General features: G+C 42.1%; 1 pseudogene; it reads right to left on the reverse strand.

Annotated features, from left to right (window-relative positions):
- Positions 1 to 7,146: 7,146 nt before the first annotated feature.
- The window catches only part of LOC123191719 (uncharacterized), a 92,054-nt pseudogene continuing 78,926 nt past the window's right edge, over positions 7,147 to 20,274 (reverse strand).

Consider the following 20,274-nt stretch of genomic DNA (forward strand, 5'->3'; position numbering starts at 1 on the left):
TCGATCGAGAAGGAAGTAGGAAGGAGAAGGAGAAGGAGAAGGAGCAGACTAACAACCTTGACGTGGAGGAGAACGAGAAGGCCAAGCATGCCGCCCATGGTGCACCTCAACGAGCAGCTCAAGATCGACAAAGGTAGCTGCCGCAGTGCAATGAGTAATCAAATTGATTCATTTTGTTTGTTTCCTTCCATTCAATCTGGGGAACAATCAATTGTTCTTTAATCTTAACTTCTCTTGTTTGATCTCAACTTCGAATCCATCAGCCAATTAATTATTCTTTCCTCATACCTCTGCTCTCAACCCTCGATCCTACTGCATTACAGGAAGTGAGCGAGTTTGAGAGAGATTTGAGAGATGAATGTGTATGTGGGGTTGCTGTTGCTATGTATTCTGGTTTTGCATTTATAGGAAGTGAGAAGAAATTCAGGAAGATGAATGTGCATGCTGCTGCACTACTGTGTTTGTTGTTTTTAGAAAGTTGATTGCTATCAAAATTTTGTTGCTTAAAATGATGCTATTTGCTGATCGATGCATATTTACATAAAAACTCTGAAAAAGTTTGGACAGAACCCCCTAGATCGTTCGAATGCCAAACCCTGTTAAGTTCCCCTTGAAAAAAATCTTATCTTGTTCCTATTTTTTGCAGGTTGCAGCAAAAACAAGTTGCTAAAGTCAAAGTCCCCAAAAAGCCTATTCTTTGCATCTTCAGTACTCACTCAGGTGAGGTCTAAATTTCTTCAAAATCTGAAGTTCAAGTTCTTTGAAAATTTGGCAACAGTTCGATGAAAAGGTTTACCCTAGTACGAAAGTATGGGTACCCAACCAATTTCTGAACAATGTTTCTACTTTCTGCAGGTCCTTGTTGGGATGAGAGGGATGACTAGAAAGTTCAGAGAAATATATTTACTTGACCCAGAGGTGGTATAGTTTTATTGATCTCCTCTATAATACTGTGTGGACTAGAAAATGGATTATTTTAATATATTGCGATTTTCAGTCAAGTTTTTGTGCCCAAGCTGAGCTTATTTTGTCCATGTACAGTAATAATTAGTGTGTTAATTGTGCATTGCAAAGTTTTGATAGAAATGGTACTTCGTTTGGTTTGTGATATTTAAACTTACGCATCACCATATGTCTATGTTGATGCTTGTAATTTATCTACTTTGTGTTCCCGAGATTTCTTTTATAGGTCTCTATTACAGAGTGCTGAGAGGGATTGATGTTAAATGTCGAACTTATGTTTTCGTGTGTAGTTGGTAAGATGTATACTGCACATCAGTGTAGTGAGAGAAATAAAAAATGCAGCTAATTATTTTAGATGTTAGATTGTCTAGTGATTTTGTTTCACGCAAATTGCAAAAAAGGTCACACTTTCTTTCGCACTTAGTTCATGCGATTAGTTGTTATAAGTTTGAAGAAGTTTATAATACCTCCAAAGGACTATGAGATTTTTTTTGCATCAAGTGACACTACATCTGTTTTGTTAGGATGTCCACAAGGAATGATCTTCAATGACGACTAACTCGTGTGAATTCCTCCACTAAACTACAGTTCGGTCAGTTAATATTTCAGTAACACGCTCATTTCCGTTTGCTCATTTTAGTCTAGTACAATTTATTATTTTAGTTCAGTCCAAAGAACTTATTTTAGCCGTGTAATATACATTGTTTGCAAAGATGAATATAGTTGTTATAGCAAAAACAGTACAAACTTTTTAAAAGTTTCTTTTTGAACTTCTCCCAATTAATATACATGAACTTGATTTTCCTTTTACATGTACTTACAGCAGCTGGTTGGATTTTGTGCGTCTGCTTGTAACACAATCAGTTCATATCTCGGGAGACCATAAGTTCAAGTTCACTAGTATTTACAAATGCTGGTAGCAGTGCTAGCATTTAAAAACTTGTGACCTAAGAATTAAGCTTGCATCTTGTTACTTCTATGGAGGCACTAACCTTTTCATTTTTTTAGACCAACCACTGACCCGAGAATTAGCCATGGTGGTGATCGAGGGAGAACACTCGACTAGAGGGGTTCCCAAATTAGTTGTGCATGGATGGCCACATCAAGCAGTAGTAAAGTTCATCATATGTAGACTAGTTATGAACTAAACATGCAACCTCCTCAATGTGCCTAATGATGCTTGACATACAAGTACATGCATTTGCCTGATATGCAAGTCTGTGTTGTTGGTATGGTCGTCGCGAAGTATTGCAGCGGCACATAGTGGCTCTTCGAGCTACAAGACTTGCATCCATTAGCTAGCACCAAATTTTGCTACTGCTCCGACCACTCATGCCAAGAATAGAGAGCACAATTCGCAAGGTTCAGAGCAATCTGTCATAGTTGATTCAGTGTCTATGTCTAGTGGAATCCCAAAGGTGCGTGCAAATCTATGAAATTGCTATGTATGGGATGAGTTTTGTTTGTTGTGAGTAATGGACTAATGGTTATCTGCTGCTCCTTTTTGTCAAGAATTTGTAACGACTTTCAGTTCTGATTTCACTCGCTCACAGTACCATTGTTCTTCATAGCACACCACCTGTTTGTGCAAATACCTATGAGAGGATACCATACAATGGAGATGAAAAGGTGTGTTCAAAATAATGTCAAACAACCTGCTCCTTTCAAACATTTTGAATAAGTGCAAAAATGAACGTTTGCAAGTTCAAAACAACTAGTTCAATAAGGTATTCAGAGAGCTTTCTCAGATAAAAGTTTTCCTGCAATTATCATTTTTCGTGTGTGATCATTTCTCCACTTAGAGCAATTTTCATGTGTGTTCTGTACTTTAGGTGCTAATATAAGAATTCGTGTCCTTAGGGAGTTCATGTATTACTACCATAGGAGTTCAAAAACTACACAATGAAAAAGTACGCCCCATAGTACATTTAAACAAAGATACTCTAGAAAGTTTATTGGAAAGAATACTTAACATGAGCGGCATGTTTGTTTTAGTGTGCCTAAAGAATGGTCCGAGGACACAAATGCATCATTTATTTATTGTTTCTCTTGCTTATTAAGATCTAAATGGATAACTTATCTTGAAATGGATGTTGCTACAGTTTGGGGATTTTATATTATATGGCATTTGGGGATTTTGCAGCAGTTTATGATAAGCTAGTAAGTTCAGACTCTGGAAGGAGAGATCATTGTTTGTTAAGGTCTGATGTTTAGTTGGTGTTATGTGGTACCTACACCGTCACTTTTCATCAAGACCTCAAGAAGAGATATCATCTCAAGGTGAAAAAAAAATCCTTTTATTGCTCCCTTTCTTCTCTCACTCGTTCATCTTATTATATGCACACAAAATTCATGTCATCCTAAATTTGTTACACTGGTGCGGGAGCAAAAAATAGATGCACAAGTTCATCTTCAGTGACACACTCGGTTCAAATTCTAATTTTTAGTTAGTACAATTCTTATTATTTTAGTTCAGCGCCGATTTCTGACTTCCTCGGCCATCACCACCACCTCGTGTAAGTTCGCTGCCGAGAACAAGCATGACCACCTACAATCTCCGGTGGTTGCCTTGGCCGCCCTCGGCCATGAGCTCATCCACCATGCTTACTCGCTGCCGTCCAAGTGGAGCACGGACATCAGTCCATGTAGAATTGAAGTCACCATCTTCACCAAGAAGAATGGTTGTGCTAGTTCAATTTTTTCAGTCCATCTTCTGTGTGCTATTCAGTACATCTAATGCCAAATCGTAAGTACAATTGCCTCATCTTCATATAACATAATTCAATTTATAATGTTGTTTACTGTCCTAATTTTTGGTACCAGTAACCTTCCTATATACATATGCAGCATCAGTTCAGCCGTTGTTATGGTAATAAGTAGTTTAGTAACTAGAAAAACAACAAAAACTTGGTTCACTTTTTTTTCTCAGAAGCTTTTTTGGTTCACCTTGTATATGGTTTTTCAGTTGACCTTGTATATGCCTTTTCAGTTCATTGTACATGTTTCAAAAGGAGCTCCCTTAGTTTTAGTAGATGTGCAGATTAGTAAAATCTAAAGTTCAACTTTTCTGATGGGGCACTTCATAAAGCAAAGAAAAAAGAAAGCAGAGCAAAAGTGAAGAAAAAGAAAAGAAAACCAAAGTGGTTCTAAGAAGAAAATGCCTACTATCGAGTAATACATTCTCTCATTAGTCTATGGTTATTTGTTCATGAGAATGAGAAAACAGTGGTACTATACAAATTACGTGAGTTGTTCATATAAAAAAATGCCTCAGTTTGTGTAACATCAGTTCTAACTTTTATAGCTTGATAAATGATTAGAAGTCAATCTGAATTCATTTTGATCCATTCTCTTGTGATTTTAGGCTGAACTCCAATACTTGCATCCGCCAGCCTAACGTTGGCGTGTTCCCTCACTCCTCTCTCAACAAATCCAACAGTACAGGTTCTTCGGTGCGCCAAGTATTTCCTGCGGTGATGCCTGCATCATGGCCCATTGAGGAGATCTTGTGTGTTCCACATAGAAGAAATATTGTCAGTTCATGAATAGAAAATTTATGTACCAGACTTAATATTAGTTTGGTGCGTGTTCTATCTTCAGTCCATGAAAAATCACAGAATAGTTGGTGTGTGTGCAGAAATATCATCAGTGCAAGTTTCAAAATTCTGTAACTTCAGATATATCACCTAAATAAGTAATGATTTGTAGCGAGTCCATGAAAAATCACAGAATAGTTGGTGTGTGTGCAGAAATATCGTCAGTGCAAGTTTCAAAATTCTGTAACTTTAGATATATCACCTAAATAAGTAATGATTTGTAGTGAGTTTCTTCAAAATTCAGTAAAGTTTAGATATATCACCCTAATATCGTCAGTGCAAGTTTCAAAATTCTGTAAGTTTAGATATATTGTAAAGAAAAATCGATGAGTCACCATCTGCTTTATATTCATGTTCTCTGCATCACTAGTAGCAAATGGGATTGACTGGGAGTGATCCCTGAACCATTTCATTAAAGTCCATGGTTTCCAACAATGCTAATGCTACTAGAAAGGAGCTGGAGGTGATGAAGCCTCCTGGCTTCTCCAATTAGCATGTTTGGCCAGTCCTGAAGCTCCTCCTCAATCTCTTCGATGATGATTGGGCGCCCATCAAGGACGAGAGCTACCTCATCCTTGTTGACACCATAGATTGCAAAAGCAATGAACCAATACCTACCACTACCCGTCATGTAAAAAATGCTACTTTCGTTTTTGTTAGCCTTCCTTAATTACCACTTGATGCTCACCTTTCCAATTGCAGTTTCCAAAAAAATTTAGAGCTTCAGTCCAAATATGTTGCTTCTGTGATTATCCATATGTAGAAAATCACACTAAAAGATTGTTTTGTTCTCTGAACCTAAACACATTTTCTCTTTGAGCTTAAATGCATTTATTCTCTAAACATAAATAGGATAGCTCTCTGAACTTAAGTGTGTGTGTTCTGTGTGTATTCTGTGAGTGTTAGAGAACAATATGATGTATTTTGTTCTTGTAGAATGAAAAATGATGTATGCATTGCTTCTTGGCCCAGCTGAGAGAACCCTCGTGTTAAAAAGTATAAAGCAGTTTTGAAGCAATTCCTAGTGTCTTTCGAAGAATTCATGGTTAAAAAGCAACGACAACCTCCTCCATTCGAGTTGAGCATTGGTCATCATCCAAGTTGAGGACTAGGTGCCGTCCAAGTTCAAAAAGGGTCGTATGCAAGTACAGAAGTTTGTTTTAGTGAGAAAAATGCGGGGTTTTGACAATATTCTATATGATTCATATGTTCAACCTTAGAACTTGGTGATATTCAGTATATTTTTCTATGACGAAGGCACACATGAAGTCCTGTGCAAATGGTTACCCCCCAAGTGCTTCCAAGATTCATATTTTGTTTCTTGAAATGTGTTGTGTGCCTGTTTGATGAGGTAAAGCAAAGTAAAAGGTGAAAATGTCATTAAAAATACTTGGAAGTACAAATGTGAAAAATAAATAATTTCTGATTCTCGTCAGGTAGGAAGTTTGGAGAAGAAAACATAAGTTTTTAAAAGAAAGGAATGGTAAAAATGTAAGTCCGTTCAACTACATAAACCATGAAGGTACGATGTGTGATGACACCGTCAGTAAGGATAAGGATGAGAAAGAAAACTAAAAACAAAAACTAAAAGAACATCGAGTGATTATTTTTTGAGAAGTACAAACTCTCTAGTACCATAAATAAAAAATAAAAAATTGCATCAGTTCTGACTCAAGGGACATTATATTTGCAAAAAAATTGTAGTAGTAAAAGTTCGAAGGAAAAAAGCAACTTAATAAATGAAAAAAATAACAAGTTCACAACTACAAAAGTTGTACATTCAAACATGACGTCTCAGATAAGTTTGTGAAAAAACTCAAATAAAAGAAAAGCCCATGGAAATTCAAATGGTAAAAGTTCAAGTCACAAAACGCGAGAAGTTCAAGAACATCGTTGCAAAAAAAAAGAGTTCAAAAAAGAAACACACAAAACATTTTATTTTTGAAAAAATATCATTCAATTCAAGATATAAACCATGCAAGTCCGAGGACTATGATATTGTAAACCATTGAAAAGTTACGAGGAAAACCATACCAAAAAAGAGTAAAGTCTAGTCTGCGAAAACACGATCATTACAAAACCATACAGACATCAGTTCAAGTAGATTTTTTGGAACCATTCAAAATTACTCTGTGAAAAATACCTCCTGAGTACACACATACACATAGATCAGTACGAGTACTCTGTTTTTTCTGACGTGAAAACAATATGAAGGGTCTCACCGTATTTCAAATTATTCTTCACTAGTTGCGAATTTGAGAAAACGTTCAACATGACTAAGTTTCACATTTTCAATAGCATTGCGTAGATGTTGAACTGAAATCTTTGGCCTCTTTGAAAGTTTCGCATTTGACAATTCTTTGTGAAATTTCGTGGATAAGCAAATAAGCACTCTGGCAGTAAATGGGTTTGGATTCGTGGACAACAATAATTGATGGATGTAAATAAGCAATCTAGCCCTTTCTCTCAAAAAATAGAAATCGGAAACTTTCTATACACACAATTAAGGAACAAACTGCCTCCTCTGTTTCTTCCCAATTTGGGAAGAACGCAATACAACTAGTACTATGTATAGTATAACTGTGCTCTACTTAGGTGAACGATTAACTCCACACAGCATCTGCGTCTCCGCCATGCCGCTGTGCTCCCTATCCTCTTGCCACGCTCCAGAGTCCGGCGGCTCGATGAGCATCCCCTGCGCCAAGCTCTCATAGTACAACCCGGCAACCATGCCGCCAAACCACTGCTCGTCGTCCAACTCCAGAAAGTCACCTGACAACATCGAGAACAGCGCGCCGCTCAGGATAACGGCCGACTCCTCTGCTGGGCAAGGTACTGGAAGAACAATCTGCTACCGCTGGAACACTAAATTGCTGTCAAGATTGATAAATTAAGGTGTTTTTTTGCAGGTTCAATCTCTGATTATTTTCTTGTGGGGAATCCAATCTTTGGTTTACCTTGTAAAAGTACCTCCTTCCGGGATCCAACCCATTCATGAGGCCATCAAAGACGAAGCCCGGATCCCTCCACCCTACGCTGTCATTCGCCGGTGCGTCGCACATGTGCTTCTGCTCATATGTCCTCACCTCTGTGCCCACCTCCGTCCATCCCTTCTCCTCCTCCTTCTCAAGCCCATACCTCACGGCCCTCTTTCCGGCGTATGTGCACATGAACATCACCCGCATCTCGTCGGCCCTATCGGCGAACGTGAGGTGCACCTGCTCGGGCCGCGTGGCCGAGCCCGCGAAAGAGACCTCGCCAGAGTGGAGGACGCGGTGGCGGCCATGGAGGAGCGGGTTACCGTCGTGGTCGACCTAGTGGTAGGAGTACTCTTTGGCAGTACAACGAAAGAGGCGGAACTGGTAGGGCGCCCGCAGGTTGGGGAGCCAGGAGGCGGAGCCATTGAGGAAGATGTAGCCGAGAAAGTCGCGGTCGCTGGAGGTAGGGCCTGGGTTGCCGGGAGGGATCGGCCACATGAAGCTTGGTCGACGGCTGGAGTGGCCGGCTGAACGGACGGGGGGAGAGCGGGAGTGGCTCTTATTTGCAATTTTAATAAAAGACGATCAGTTCAACGAAAATGACAGAATCAATACAACCCCTCGAATGCATCAGTTCAAGTAGGGTAACAGAATAATATTCTATTACGCGAAACAAAATAACCCAGTATATATATATATATAGGTGGGAGGAAGGGAGGAGCAGCCAAATAAGGCACCCAAGTAGGAGGAATCCTACTTGGGGTCCCTCCCAAGCCGTGCTCCCTTTCCTTATTTGGAGTGCGAGGAAAGGCAGGGGAGGGTGGCGCCCCCCCTTTCCTTTTCTCCCATGAGAGGGAAAGGAAGGAGGGGCTAGCCCTCCCCCTTTTCCTTCCCTACGGCTGGCTGAACAAGGGAGGGGGCGCACCAGCCCCCTTGTGGGCTGGTCTGTCCCCTCCTTTGGCCCATAAGGCCCATAACTTGTCGAGGGGGGGGGGTGCCCGGAACCCCTTCCGGTGACCCGATTCCTTCCCGGTACATCCCAGAACACTTCCGGTGTCCAAATACCATCGTCCTATATATCAATCTTTACCTCTCAACCATTTCAAGACTCCTCATCATGTGTGTGATCTCATCCGGTACTCCAAACAACATTCGATCACCAAAACATATAACTCATATAACACTATATCATCAACGAACATTAAGCGTGTGGACCCAACGGGTTCGAGAACTATGTAGACATGACCGAGACACCTCTTCGGTCAATAACCAATAGAGGAACCTAGATGCCCATATTGGCTCCTACATATTCTACGAAGATCTTTATCGGTCGAACTGTTATGACAACATACGTAATTCCCTTTGTCCACATCGGTATGTTACTTGCCCGAGATTCGATCGTCGATATCTTCATACCCAGTTCAATCTCGTTACCGGCAAGTCTCTTTACTCGTTCCGTAATACATCACCTTGTGACTAACTCCTTAGTCATTTTCCTGCAAGCTTATCATGTGTATTACCGAGAGGGCCTAGAGATACCTCTCGGATACTTAGAGTGACAAATCCTAATCTCGAACTATGCTAACTCAACAAACACCTTTGGGAGATACCTGTAGAGAATCTTTATGATTACCCAATTACGTTGTGATGTTTAATAGCACACAAGGTATTCCTATGGTATCCAGGAGTTGCATAATCTCATAGTCGAAGGAATAAGTATTTGACATGAAGAAAGCAATAGCAATAAACTGAATGATCATTATGCTAAGCTAACAGATGAGTCTTGTCCATCACATCATTCTCCTAATGATGTGATCCCGTTATCAAATGACAACACATGTCTATGGTTAGGAAACTTTAACCATCTTTGATCAACGAGCTAGTCTAGTAGAGGCTTACTAGGGACACGGTAGTTGTTTATGTATTCACACATGTATTTAAGTTTCTGATCAATAAAATTCTAGCATGAATAACAAACCTTTATCATGATTTTGGAAATATAATAATAACCATTTTATTATTGCCTCTAGGGAATATTTCCATCAACCATGCCAAGTTTGGTGATTTTTAGGTGATTTTTAGATTTACAGTAATTTAAAAACCAAGTATTTCAATGTTTTCGGCCGAGCCACGATGCCAAGGTGTTTGAAATTCATTCCCATTTCTTGCATGGGACCTAAACATTCACCCAAGGACACATATATGTATTTTAAACTCATGTGCGTGCACTGAAGCATGTACTTGTAGTTCAAATTTGAATTACGCACATTAAATGCCTAGAAACTTAATTAATGTATAAAAAGGCCAAATGAACCCTAAAGAATTCCAAATTTTAACATGACACTCGTATAGTTGCATGTTCACTACAAATAAATGTTCTAGAAATTCAAACACCATCATTCCCTTCGTAATACCATTCTGTCTTTCAAATCATAATGAAAAAATCAGGTACACCACAAACAGTTTACTAGCAAGAACTGTGTGCGATGCGATATAAAATATCTTGACGCACCCTCTAGTATGGCATATGCCGGAAGCTTCGTCGTCTACAGTCCAGAACTCGCGCTTCAACCACACACCATGCCAGTTTCTCATGGCATCGAGTGAAAAATTTCAGGAACCGAGGAAATATCTAGATCCCCGCCCCTCCCCCCAACCAAAATCCACATTTCCACTATTCGTCCTTCCTTTCCAAGTTCAAACCTTCACTGCTTACTTGCAGCGCTGCCTCCTCGCCGGGGACCCTTCTTCTTGCAGCGTGGCCTCATCGATATAGTTAGGTAATCCACACCCCATCCCCATCATCCTCCTTCTTCTCCATCCCACATGCCCTGACCGACGGTGCGACACCTTCTACCCAAATCACTGCCTCGTCCTCCAAATAAGTGCCGCCCACAACCATTTTACACGCAGTATAGCGAGGAGCTCAGGAGCATCTGGCAGTGGAGAAGCAAATCACGGCCGCATGCACGGATGAGTTCGCGATGGCTGCCATGCCTACCGACCGCCAGATCTTGGAGGAGCCTTCGAGGCCACCGTCAATGCTGCCACACGGTTGGCTACTTTATACTATAGTTCGTGGTATTTTCTCAAGGCCACCGCCGGTGCCTTCATGTGAATTGTCCTCTGTGATGTTAGTATGCAATCTAATGTTCTAAAATGTAATGTTTATTTAACAGTTTGGTCCAAAAATTGCTACATTTCCTAGTAGTTATCAAGAATGCTTGGTTTGGTTAATTGTCTTATCTTCTAGTATATGTTCTATTCTGCCATGTGGTGCTCAGTTAACTGTTTGGTTCATTTGTTCTGCTGTCTAGTTAACTGTTTGGTTCAATTTGGCAATATGATGTTCAATTGTTGTGGGTACAGTTCTGTATAGTTACGCATGTGAGAAATAAATTGAGTTTGGTTGTACTAAATACACGAGAAACATATACATTTTATCTATTTCCAAGTTTTTTAGCAAGGTCTGTGTTATCCTTGGGTCTTGGTGGTGTTGTAGAGGTCTTAGGCGTTGGTGTGTAGCGGCTTGGTTGCTCTATGATTTGCCTCATTGCCATTGGCATGAGGTTGGTCTAGGTCGACTTAATCTATTGGATCTGGAATTTGTCTATTTTTCAATAACATACTCTATTCATAGTATGCCAACTCTCGAATAACCTGATCAAGATCCGCCTTATATGTGTTGTAGGGAAACACTGGGACGCAATGAGGTTTACCATCGAGGTTTGCAAATGCATGGTCCTTTGGCTAATAGCACATTATTGTGCAGTTGAAGGAATCATTCTAATATTTAGGTTTTTAACAATTTGGTCTTGCACATGTAGGTCCTGCTGTCAGAGGTTTAGGCCCACTGTTTGACCCATTTTGCATATGGGGAAATGAGATGTCCATGAATACCAGTCAAGTCAAGAAACTCATAAAATTGTTAGGATAAAGAAACTTGCGACGAATAACAGCAAGATCTTTGTTTGCACAATGAAGAAGACATCAGTCAACTATAGGATGGTACTAACTCGTTTACCTTGTTTTTTCCCTTGTGCCATTTCAAATTTAGAACTATTTATGCATATCTTTGTTTTCAGTCCTTTCGAAAGCAGTTCACTGATGATTACCTCTCGCATGGTCAAGAGGTGAGGAAGGTATTCATTCAACACCCATGGTACAATATTTAAGTCTTACTCAAGAGGGAGAAGGTTGGGCGGGCAATTGTCCGTAGCCACTGGCCTAAAGTTGCAAGGACATTCAACATCACTGAAGGCTCAATGTTTGCCTTTCGCTTCTGCAGTTTCCCTAATGAGATTCATCTCTCTATTTACCATGTATGATACTACTTTCCAAAGGTTTTCGATGTTACATGTGAAACTTGGTGCTGTTGTGTAATGGCGTAGCTAGCTATATGCCTATATGGTGTAACTAAGTGCTGAAGCTATTTGATGTAATTCAATTATGTAATCCTGGTTGTCATAATACAGATATGAAATATATGGTGTGTTTTATAAGGAATGTCAATTTGATTACTAACTGATTATCAATAATAGACCAATTTGCATGCTTATTGGGGTTTTCTATTGCAAACAGTTTCTTAGACAACACCGTGGGCGATGAACTCAAACAACCCACACGGTTTCTAGAAAGTAGCGCGTCAGATCAAAGAAGAATCACACATGACTTCTGTCATAGAACTATTTGCATTAGGCCACCTTGCACAAATGTTTCCACATAAAAAATTGTGTGTGATATACATATGAATGGACACATCTTTCTGGGATTCACTGTGTGGGATGTACATATGAACAGAAAATGATTGGGCATGTATAATTGTCTCCGTTGCGTCGCCCAATCGCACATGAGCTCATTTGCCCCGCGTGTGTGACTGGAGGACCTGTTCCTGATGGTTTCTGGGTTGTTCGGAAAGGACCCCCCTATCACACACACAGGCCAGGCGACGGTTTAAAACCCCATCACGGAAAGGGGGTTAAACCGTTTGTATAGCAGGGTGCCGCATAAGTGATTACTTCTCTGAAAAATATCTTCCTGCTCATAAGAAACAAGCTGCCTTACAGGAAATATTTAACTTTGTGCAAATTGAAGAAGAGAATCTCCCTCAAGATTGGGGGAGACTTCTCCAATTACTTAATTCTTTGCCTGATCACCCTCTTAAGAAAAATGAAATTCTTGATATCTTTTATAATGGACTAACCGATGCTTCTAGGGATTACCTAGATAATTGTGCTGGTTGAGTTTTCAGGGAACAAACTATTGAACAAGCTGAAGAGCTATTGAATCATATATTGAGGACTGATAATAATTGGACACTTCCCGAACCACCCCCTAACACTACAAAAAAATACACTTCTGTGATGATACATGTTTGTCACAGTAGGTCACGTTTCCCGTCATGCATGTACATCTATGACGATTTTATGACAGAATCAAGATAGTCATACATGTGCTATCGTAGAAGTGTTCCATGTCATTACCAAAATTATCATCATAGAAGTGTACACTTCCATGACGATAAATGGCGTGTCATGGAAGTGCTTTCGTTAAGGGTGACTGACACATGGCATCCACCATAACGGGTCGCCGTTAAGCTATCGGATCCAGTTTTGGATCCGATAATCCATTAATAGCCTAGACCAATGGGGATTTTCCATGTTTAAAATTCTCATTGGCGGGAGGAAACATGTGTTGGCTCACCATTGGGACAGATGTCATCCACTCACTGGACGGGAGGCGCCTATGATAGGTCGACACATGGCACGGCCCAATAGAGGCACATTCCGGTGAAAAAGGCCAACCTGTTTGACTTGGTCAAAGAGGTAGTGGGCCGGCCCACGGAAAGCCTGTTAACAGCCTGTTACCATATAGCCCATATACAGTCCGCTAGGTCACGACCCATTACGTCTTACTCGGATTAGGCCCAGTAGCTTCATCTGGGCCATCCAGTATGATTCTGGCCTGTTGTAATTTCCGGCCCATGTTTGGCCCATGACGTCTTTCTGCCCATATGAGGCCGTTTGTAAATCTTGGCCCATTAACGGCCCGTGGTGAAACTGGCCCGTAATGAACGGTGTATTGCTTTATGCCCATTAACGGCCCATTAGTCAGTCGGTCATTTCCATCTCGTGTTAACTTTCGGCCTTCTACGTGCACATTTATTCTTGGGGTCATTTCCAAAATTCGATTACTTACGGCCCATTACTGGCCTATTCAGCTTGTGGGCCAAATTCAGCCCATGGTTACAGTCGGCCTGCTTGTGGCCCATTAACACGTTGGGCTGTTTTCATAGCGTCATCAATTACGGCCTATTGCCGGCCCATTATAGTCGGGCCATAAACAGACGATTTTCACTCTAGCCCGTTTACGGCCTATTTTGCGGTCTGTCATTGGTCCATGAATAGTACGGCCCATGTTTGGCGAAAAAAATTATACGGCCTGTAGAAGGCCCATAGATGAGACGGCCCGTAGAAGGCCCATGGATCCTACGGCCCGTAGAAGGCCCATGGATCCTACGGCCCGTAGAAGGCCCATGGATCCTACGGCCCGTGGAAGGCCCATGGATCATATAGCCCGTGAAGGGCCATGGTCACTACGCAGGTAGTAGGACCATGGTCACAACAGTCCGTGTGTTGCGATGGTTATTGTGGCCTAGTTTATTGTGGCCACTAGAAAAACGCGCAAAAAGAACTACAATGACTACAAGCAAACAACTAAACTAGACAATATGGAAATAAATAAGCAAGGAACTAACGCAAGGCTATTACGGCTATTATACATATTACATCCACTGGGCATCAAAGTTTGCCGCCAGTGCAAATATAGGGAACAAAGCCGCATATTACATACACTGGCCGTCTAAATTGCTGCCAGGACCCCGATCCTAAGTCACACCGATCTAGCATGTAACACATCATATCACTTTGCGGCCTCACGCATGGTATTCCCATGGGTGCCACCTTACCTGGCCCGGATCCGTTTGCACCTTTTGGCTCACGTATATGATAGTGTCGCTAGCATCGATATGACAAAGAACCCAGGCCGACATGACTAGTCATGAATCCAAAGTGGTACTAACTTACAGGGACATGCATACATGACCCAGCAACAAACATGTCGGTCATCAGCGAGTGAATCTGGGCTGTAGCAGCTGGGCTAATAGGACTCCGGTAGACACCGCGTGACATTTCCCCCAAGGGACAGACACATGAACAAAGGACACACACCGGCCAGCCTAAGTGTTCCGGAGCAGTAGCAAGCTACCATGGCTCAGTGGAAGCACTAGGAGACATTTCCCAATAAGAGAGGCTACCAAGTATAAACAACTAGGTTGTTGGATCCCACACATACCAAGCATTTCAATAACATACACACAACATGCTCGATATGTGCAAATACAACATGGCATCACAACATAACTCCATGACTCAAAGTATTTATTCATTAGGCTTCGAGGATCCAGATATTACAAACCTGGGTCTCACGACCCAACATTCAGAGCATACAAACAACAGAAGCATAACATGTCTGAGTACAAACAATTACAAATGAAAAGGGCTGAGAAGCCTGACTATCTACAAGATCCTCCCAAGGGTACAAGATCTTAGATGAGGTAACAAGCTAAACGTTGAAGTCCACGCAGAACTACAAGTGAGACTGAAGTCTCTCTGCAAAAAACATAAATTAAGCAAACGTGAGTACAAATGTACCCACCAAGACTTACATCAGAACTTGCTACATATGCATCAATATCAACAAAGGGGTGGTGGAGTTTAACTGCAGCAAGCCAGCTTTGACTCAGTGGCTATCCTGAACTATGTCTGCAAGTAACTCTTTTGGGGTGGCTCACACGAGTACACAATTCACCATATCAATACACCAGTATGGATCCGCTCTCGTCTCCCTACGAGGACGCCATCCATAGCACTCACGCTTATCTTGCGCATTTTAGAGTATCCTCTTTCACTTGTCTATGAACTGTATAGGCAACCCAGAGGTCCTTAACCACGGATGCGGCTATTCGAATAGATCATTTATAACCCTGCAGGGGCGTACCTCTTCACACACGCTCTTGCCACTTACCACCATGTACACGTCGTGTATCTCAGCAACCTTCAAGCGGAAGCCTGGCGTGGGAGTCGTCCATGACCTGACTAGCCACACAAGTCTCTAGTCCAGGTTTATCGCCTATTTGGGTTCCATCCGCAAGGAGATCCGGCCAGGGTTTTGCTCACGGCCCCAAATGATGAGAGTAGGGTTCCCGAGGCACCAAACTGACATCTCGGTACACCGTGCCTCGTGTCTCTACCGCATCATAGCATACCCCTAGCATCAGCGCTACACACGGCCCCCAACACATATCCTACAAACACCAAAAACTAGTTGCAACTCCTAGACAGAGATCGAGGCGATTAATAAGCCAAGAGGGGTCGAGTTACCGGAACCCAATGTGTGGTAGTAACTATTCATGGATCACAAACACAGAACTCAGTTCTTGTGGACGGTTTCAATGAGACAACCCACCATGTACTCCTACATGGCTTCTCACCGCACCTTTACCAAATTGTGTGCACACACTTAGCTCTCAACAGTAAGACATTTTCACCACATTCCAATTCATCCCCGATGAATCAGACCTGACTCAACTCTAAGCAGTAGTAGGCATGACAACAAGCATGAATGATTAGGCACATCAGGGCTCAAACAACTCCTACTCATGCTAGTGGGTTTCATCTATTTACTATGGCAAAGGCAGGTCATGCAGAGGAAAGGGGTTCAACTACCGCAGCCTGTAACAGTTGAAGCGTTCTTGTCTTAATGCAGTAAAAGAGAGTAGAAGCGAGAGAGTGGGATTGTATCGGAATGAACAAGGGGGTTTTGCTTGCCTGGCACTTTTGAAGATAGTATAGTTCTTCATCGGTGTCATCGATCTCATCACCGGAACCACGTCTACTGAGAGGGGACACATACCAGCAACAGAGAGGGAACACAATCAATGCAATGTAGCAATATGATGCATGATCATGACATTGCAATATGCTGTGGTTTGAGCTAATGCAACTAGCAACTATTTAAATGAAGTTGGTTTGACTCCAAGATTCAAATTAAAACTCCATATGTGATTATTCATATGCCATTTAATTTATTTTACTTATATAGTAGGTATAAGTTTCTTGGACATGCATGAAACCAGTACCAATGGATAGATTGGATTTTTTTGATAATTTTTCATATATAGATCTTTTCAATCTGAGTTATAGATTATTTTCTATGATTTTTAGAAGTTCTAAACATTTTTTGGAATTTCCAGATCATTTAGAATTAGAAATAACCCAGGAAAATGATTCCTGCGTCATCAGTGTGTCATGCTGATATCAGCTAGTCAACAATGTTAGCCCAGGTCAAACCTGGCGGCTGGGGCCTACATGTTAGTCACACAGTGGCTAACAGGATTTAGTTAAAACCTAACTATTAGTTAACACGGCTGGGGCTCAGCAGTTAGTTGGTCAGGGGGTTAACTAACTAGTAATTAGGCCCTAATGATGGTGCAGCATCAGCGGGTTAGTGCCAGTGAAAACCGGAGCATGGCGGCGTTCGCCGTCCGGCCAACTCCGACATCGGGAGGACGTGTGGCTGGTCTCGTTGGAATGGCCGCGACGCGGCGCGTCCAGCGGTGGCTGTGGTTGCGGCTAGGGTGGCCGGTAGCGGCAACTGCGTCAAGCGAGGCGACAGACGGAGCTCAGGCACCGATGAAGACGATGCTATGGTGCAGCTACGGACGAACCGATGGGTGCTTTCGGCTCCTGGGAACATCGCAATCCCGAGGGCGTGCTCAGGCGTGAGCTAAGGTATCTATGGCCACGACGGCACCATGGCCGGCGGCAACAGGCTCACGGCCACGATGGCTAGGCGGGTTAGAGGACAAAATTGATAGCGGCGCTAGCGAGGGAAGATTCGTGAGCTCACAGGGAGGTGGAGTAGTTGGTCAGCACGCTCGGGGGCGTCCGGGAGCCAGCGAATCAACGACGGGGAGGTCCGGTGACCGGTGGTGGAGAAGACGGCGATGGCATCGCTGCGGTGCCTCCGGGGTCGCCTGCTTCTTCGTAGAGTAGCCTTGTGTCGTCGTGGAGCTCTGGACACGGTCGGAGAAGTGACGGGGAGGCGGTGGACGTGGCGGTGCTCATCGGCGTTCTCGGGCGCTCAAGAATAGAGAGAAGGGAGGGAGTAGAGGAGGGGATGAGCTCGAGGGAGATCCAGAGAGAGGAGGGGAAAGCAAGAGGGGTCAGCGCGTTCTCCAGGCGCTGTTGGGATGAAGGGGAGCTCGCTAGCGTGAAGCAGGAGCTGCACGGTCGGCGTCGTTCTCTGGTTCGCCTCTGCCTTCTGGCAGGGGTAGAAGACAAGGATGCCCTTATGGGTTGGGGCTCATGTGTTGTGCCAGGTGGCTGTGCGAGGTGGGCTACAGCTAAAAACTTCTCTCTCTTTCTCTCTCTCTCATTTCTGTTTTCTAATTTGCTTTCGTTTTCTAACTGTTTGCCTCTGTTTCGATTTAGTTTAAAACCAAATCATTTCTTATAAATTCTGGAAAAACTTTGAGGATGCAAAATGGATTATTACAGAGCCCACCATATTTTCCAAAATTATTGGAGCTATAATATTACTTATAGAATTTTATAACTCCAATTCAAATAAGTAGTCAGTTAATTCAAAGACCTAAAATGCCAATGAAAAATATGCATCATCACAGGATAAGGTTTTCACCTTTTCCCCTAAATTATGAACATTTTTAAGGCCATTTTGGGATCATTGAAAATATATTTGGGTTGAACCTATTTGAGTTCCATTTGATGCTAGGTTTGAACATCCCCCATTTCAAATTCATCTGAAATTATATATGATGACATGAATGCTTATGCAACTAACTGCAACCAAATTCTAGGGCTGTGACAACTCACCCCCACTAAACAAGAATCTCGTCCCGAGATTCAAGACGTGTGGTAAGAAGACAGAGGGGGCACCGAGCTAACACGATCTTCATGATCCAATTTCCCTTCTCGAAGATGTTGATTCATTGATTCAAATTGATCTTGACGTCTTTGCTTTTGAGATCTTCATCCAACACGACGACCAAAAGAATGGGAAACCCTACAAGAATTGATCTTCTCAAAGATCGAGCAACTCACGACGAACTCACGAGATGAGACATTAGAACACCTCTTGAGTTGATACAGAAAACACACACCAGAGATGATGGTAAGGATCTGATGACGAACATTTAATTTGGTAGGCAAAAATTCCACGCTTGAAAACATGGTGCACTAGCTTCAGAGTAGCGAGGAGATATATTGCCCTTAATACCACAATGGAGCACCTTACGGAAGGTGTGACATAACTATTCCCTTAAGTGGCAAAAAGAATTACTTTTGATACAAGGGTCATTGAAACTCTTCATACCAGGCTAAGGCAGTTCATAAATGATCATTTGAAGGAGTTCAAAGGAATGGCATACTTAGTTTGGAAAAGAAACTAGAGTTATAGAACAACTCGGCAAATAGGAGCTTCCAATTGATACCGATGATATAACCTTGTAACTGAGTGTGCTTTCAAGAACTATAGCATTTCCATACTCATCAAGATCTTACCAACATCCATGCCAAGGATCCTGGGAACACATCATACTACCATGGTGAACAATGATGGAGAATGCAGATGCAAAGGAAGACAACACTTTCTCAGATTTCACCTTAGCGATGCCAAGGAAACAAAATCTGGATGATCGATCGAGAGACTTTTAGCACTTCGCTTCTAATGTTCTCCTTGATGTTCTACATACCACAGTCATACTTAAAGCATTAACGTCACCATCAAGTATAGGTCGGACTATGGGAAGACAAAGGATCCATAAGGAACAACTTCTCGAATAAGTCATGCGAAATCCTCATGGGAAGTGACCAAACAGCTTAATTAAGATACTACAATAATAGTGCTTCCAGCTAGGTGCGTCCACTTCACTGGAACCTATATCATAGTTCTTGGAAGAAGTTCCAACCATCATCTCTGCTTGAGATTCAAATCTGGTTGGTAACAGGATAATTCAGACAACGTCTGAGAAGGAAAGGTTGCAACACAAATCGGCGAGATGACGTTGCGAGATTCTCGGGAGAGGAACTACGGTAGCAAGCTCCAAAACATGAGTGGTTCTGCTACACACATGTGAACACGCTGTACCAGACAAGCATGACCATGTAGTAGTCTTATGATAAAACACTACTGAGTTTAGGTTGGGAACCATCATCGAGGATAATGAAGTCCTAACATAAGTCATGATTCTTAAGAAGGAACTTCTTCTCCCTGAGCAAATCAATCGGTGGTTTTGTGTGCTAGGGAATTCATATGGAGTGGAGGTAATTAATCTACCAAACCATAGAATACATTCGCACATGCATAAATAACTTGGGATGGTACCATAGGAAACCAAAACAATCTTTCTCGAACTCACGGCGACAACTTGCACCAAATGCACGTGAATCAGAGAAAGTCACTTCTTTCATCCAACATATGATTCATGAACGGGGCATGAAGATAATGCTTTTAGAAGTTTCCAACACTAGCTGGATGTTCAACACGAATCATGGAGGAGATAAAGATGTTGCTGATGGGCTCAACAACAAGTCATCAAGATTCCCATGAAGATGGAATTCCACAACTATGTGAACAAGGCGATGGCATTGGTCAAA

The sequence above is a fragment of the Triticum aestivum genome, chromosome 2A (genome assembly GCF_018294505.1).
Source record: "Triticum aestivum cultivar Chinese Spring chromosome 2A, IWGSC CS RefSeq v2.1, whole genome shotgun sequence".
Taxonomy (NCBI): domain Eukaryota; kingdom Viridiplantae; phylum Streptophyta; class Magnoliopsida; order Poales; family Poaceae; genus Triticum; species Triticum aestivum.